This window comes from Gossypium arboreum, chromosome 4 (genome assembly GCF_025698485.1).
Source record: "Gossypium arboreum isolate Shixiya-1 chromosome 4, ASM2569848v2, whole genome shotgun sequence".
In the NCBI taxonomy this organism is placed as follows: Eukaryota; Viridiplantae; Streptophyta; class Magnoliopsida; order Malvales; family Malvaceae; genus Gossypium; species Gossypium arboreum.
In genome coordinates, this window is record NC_069073.1 from 91,903,076 (window position 1) to 91,908,275 (window position 5,200).

Sequence of the window (5,200 nt, forward strand, 5' to 3'; positions counted from 1 at the left end):
CAGTACAGATTGATGGAATCAGGTGGGACATTCTTGGTATTGGGTCTGACAACTGTGTTAGAATTTACAGCTTCTTGATTGTTCCACCTAAATTTCGGGTGTTGCTTCCAACCAAGAATATATGTCTTAGAATAAAGGTTGTTGTTCGTATTGAAGTTGCCCATATAGTAGACAGATGCTGCGTTCGAATGACACTCTTCAAAAATGTGATCCTCACTATAGTAAACACAAGATAACCCAGCTGCTTTCAGTTCTTTCACCTCACTAGGCTTCTATGTGATCTTTATCATGTTGGCTAAAGAAGATACCTGAGTAGTAAGCGTTGTAATCACATCCAGTTCAAATGATCCAACTACTCTCTTACCAGTTCTAGCTCTTGTTGTGGGGTATTGATAAATGTTATTGGCAATTCTCTTTGAAATCTCATATACTTCATTGTAGGACTTGTCTAATAGAGTTCCATTAGTTTAGGCATCAATTACCATCCGTGTCCATGCATTCAAACCACTATAGAACATCTCTATTTGGGTCTAATGTTGAAATCAATGCATAAGACATTTCCTAAGCATATCTTTGAATCTTTCCCACGCTTCATATAGTGTTTCATCCTCTAGTTGCTTGAAGGATGTTATGTCATTTCTCAGTTTAACATTCATATTGGGTGAGTTATATCCTAGTAGGAATCTTTGGCAGAGATCATTCCAGATGGCAAAGCGTTGACCCAAGTTCTAGCACGATCTCTTAAAGAATAGGGAAACAACTTGAGTTTTAAGGCATTTTCAGGGACACCTTGCTGTCTGAAAGAATCACAGACCTACCAAAAAAGTCTTAGTGAAATCTAGGATCTTCAATTGGTGAACCACCAAACTAGCTAATTGATTGAAGCATCTGAAACATTACAAGTTTCAACTCAAAGTGGGGGGCTTGAATTTGATGTCTTAAAATTCCAGGATTCAGGTCGTCTAAGATAGGAACTACATACTCTCAAATTGGCCTATCCCAATAATCAAACATCTGAGCAACTAAAGCATTACTGAACCACCCCTTACCTACATCCGACGGCAGGGCAAGGTACGAGGCATTACCAAACTTGTACTCATACATTCATGCAAAAGTCAGGCTATAGAATAATTCATTAAAGCAACTTTATTCATACATGCTGTGATATCTCGAATTACGACCTAATAAAATAGTGGTTTCGAGACAACAAATCCGAGATGAAAATAATTATTTTATAATTATTTTGAGGTCTATGGTATTATTGCATGATTGTGTGAAACTTTCGTGAAGAAATTCTATGCATAAAATGCTTAATTTGAAATTTGGGACTAAATTGAATAAGTTGCAAAACTTGCATTCTAGAAGTTTCTAGTATGAAATTGCTTTGAAATATTAATTAGGAGGTCTTAAATAGCAATTTGACCAATTTCTAAGTTTATGGACAAAAATTGGACATGGATGGAATTTTTGAAAGTTTAATAGGAGCATTTTGGTCATTTTGATATTAAATGAAATAAAATGGGCAAAATAACACAAAAATGATCATCTTCTCCATAAGTTGCTGCTGAATTTTTCTCTCTACCATAGCTAGGGTTTCAACACTTTTAAGTCTTGATTGTAAGTGATTTCTATGCCCGTTTTTAATGTTTTTTACATTTTTGAAATCCTCGTAGTTCGGTTTACCTATTTCTACCAATATTTTGAGATATTTAAAAATTTACCCATGAATGATATGCATGAATTTTGATTTTTTATGATAGAATATGAAGCTTGAGATTGTGTTAAACAACTTTTGCTAAGTAATTTTACGTAAAAATGACTAAAATGACATAATCGGTAAAAATACCTAATGTTCATAAGTACATGTTAGAGTGAGAATTGGATGTTGCGGCAGAAGGGAAAAATGATCAACATATCATAAAACATAAGAAAATAGGATGAAGTTTAATTTACGAGATTTGGGGCAAAAGTGTAAATATGTGAAAGTTTAGGGGAAAAATTATAATTTTTCCAAAATATGATTTTGGGTTGATTTGAATAATATGAGTCCTAATTAGGCTATATTTGAAATGATAGAGCAAGGAAAATCAAAATTCGAGCTAAAATCAATAAAATACCAAGTTGTAGACAAAATGGTAAAAATGATCATTTTTGCATACGAGGTAAGTTCATATGTAAATATTGTAATATAACCGTTATTTTAAATCATTTAATGCTATTTATACGATATTATGATTGTTATCATGCAATTCTATGCTTTGTGGTCATTGTTGGACAACATGCAAAAATTTTATGAATTATGTGAAAAATGTGAAAGACTACCAAAGTATCGTCATTGGTATTCCAAGGAGAATGGTAAAGGAGTACGAACGAGGAAAGTCCCGTTGAACCTTAGGAATAGATTCAGATATTTTGGCATCCGAACTCATTGAGTTGAGTTTGAGTTCACTTATGGATGCGAACGTCTGAACTCGTTGAGTTGAGTCTGAGTTAGTGAAATGTAACTAGGCATCCGAACTCGTTGAGTTGAGTCTGAGTTCACTTATGGATGCGAATGCCCGAGCTCATTGAGTTGAGTCCAAGTTCACTTATGGATGCGAACGTCCGAACTCGTTGAGTTGAGTCCGAGTTCGTGAAATGTAACTAGGCATCCAAACTTGTTGAGTTGAGTCTAAGTTCACTTATGGATGCGAACGCTCGAGCTCGTTGAGTTGAGTCCGAGTTCACTTATGGGCGGGTTACATGGTAGCTTGGCTACATATGTGGCACTTATGTGCAAACATTCCATGTATCCGAGTTATAATTCGATGTGTTCAACGGGTAAAATTCTAGTGAAATGGAAGAATACTCAAGATGCAAGTGACGTATTGGTAAGTGTTGTGGAATGGGCACTTTGGACAGGTATGTACTTAACCCTCGGGTTGAGACTTGATACGACAACAATAATGTAGTAAGACGATGAATGATGGATAGAAATGTGATATATGTTTTGGTGATATTATGCTAATGTTGGTTGGTATAATTGCTTTGTTAAGTTATTTGTTATTTGCATGTGAATTTACTAAGCATTTATGCTTACTCCCTCCCTTCCATTCCTTGTAGTTTTGACAAGCCGGCTTGGAGATCAAAACGGTAGGAGGCACACTCGCACTAGCAACAGACCATCTCGGTATAGTGGCTTGCATATTTTAGGAATATGGCATGTATAGCATTATAATCCTTTTGTGTATATAATCTTATGATATGGTGAATGAGTGATGTGGAAATGCTTGTTGATGATTAGCTATTGGAGTGGCTAATCAAAATTTATATTTAGTGTTATGTATGCTTAATGTATTACCTACTCCATGGAAAACCATAAAATGGTGAAATTGACTATAAAACAGTGTCATACAGCAGTAGTGATGTAAATTTGAAAAATCAAAAATAGTATAAATAGAATTAAATGATGAATAAAATATGTAATTGAATCTTAATGAATATATTTTCATGTGGGAGAAACAAAATAGGTAAAAAAGTTGTATTTTATGAGATATTTACGTTTTGGTGAAACTGGGTTAGAGCGATTTCTGGATCCCCTGTTTTGACTTTATAAATTCACCATGAATTGTGTAAAAAGAATTAGGACTAAACTTTTATATGTATGGATTCCTTATTGAGTATATTTTTAATAGAAAGAAACTTCATAGTCATTGGATCTCTTTAAAGGAAGAAATTTGATTCGTAGTGCACAGGGGTCAGAGTAGCAAAACCCTAAAATAGGGGAGACTTTAACTAATAAACTGTACTAATTGGCCCAACCAAAAATTCTAGAAAAAAAATTAGTAAGTATATATCTGAGTCTAGTTTCATGAAAAATTTACGGAATTGGATTTCGAGGTTTTAAACTCGAGATATGATTTTTTTAGCATCTGTGACGCAGTTAGCCAGCTTGTTTGGAAATTCTAAAAGAAATTGTTTGAGCTATTTAATTAATGAATTAAGTCCGTTAACACCTCGTGCTCGACTCCGGCAATGGTCTCGGGTATAGAGGCTTTACATTTTGTGGTATCAGAGCTATGGTTTAGTCGGTTCTCGGACTAACCTAGCATGTGTAAGAGTCTAGCTATACATGCCACGGATCTGTGATAGTGTGATGCCTCCCGACGCGTATGAGCACCGTCTTGTTTAGACAGAGGTACTCTCCAACCGAGCTGCACTGACCATGTTCAATGTGATGCGAAGGTGTTTGAATAAAATTATGATTATGATGAGTCTCGATTCAGAAAAGTATGAATAAAAGTTTATGATATATATAAGTGATAACACTTGAGATGAAAGATCATGTTGTGATAAATATCCATACTTGCTTGACGCTCATATGATGTAGTGCACTTGGCTTACTTGATAAGATGAACGGGATAAATAGAAATTCGTACAGGTATGAGTAAAAGTTCCTAATATCATGATATGAATGAAAATGTCATTGCATTGATTGAACGTTGAATGTTGATAAATGTCAATGATATTTTTTTTATGAGATAAATGATTATAATGAAATGAATTTATCTATGTTAAATTGTTTAGACAGAATTATATGATTGTAATGATATGTATATGATGATGCACGAAATGAAAGTTGGGATTGTGATGCAAATATTTATGTTTGTTTAACCCTTATATGATGTCATGAGTATGATTTGTTTGAGTAGATGAATGGATAAGTCAAGTTATCCAGAAAACATAGGATGCATGCATAAGTATACTTGTCTAAATGGATAACTAGAAAATTTGTGTAAACCAACATGAATGATGCATTGCCTGAATAAATGATATGATTTTGATGATGTTGTTATGATGATGGAAATTGTGTCATATATATATGTATGAGAAAGTCGAGTCAAAGGCCCTACAACTCCTTCCCCTTATCGAAGTGGTGTTTATAATGGAATTTCATGAGATTTATACTGAATAAGTTTCCGGTTGAGAAACCAAAGAGTTCAGTGCTAGAATAATTATAAATATGATTAGAGATTGAAGAATGAGTTGATAAGTAAAGTTAAAGCTAGAAAAGTATCAGATTGGCATAAGGATTATTAGAGTTATGCACTGTTCTAGTTAGAGAAGAAATTTATTTTGATAAATCGAATTACTAAGGTACAAGGTCGAGAAAAGTGCAAATCAAAATTTATTCAGAACTAGTCTTCTTTAGTGAAAAGTA

General features: G+C 33.9%; 1 non-coding gene across 1 annotated transcript; it reads left to right on the forward strand.

The window, feature by feature from the left end:
- Window positions 1-540: 540 nt before the first annotated feature.
- Window positions 541-647, forward strand: LOC128292391 (small nucleolar RNA R71). Its single transcript, XR_008282376.1, has one exon. It is a non-coding gene; the product is annotated as a small nucleolar RNA R71 (small nucleolar RNA).
- The last annotated feature ends 4,553 nt before the right edge of the window (window positions 648-5,200 follow it).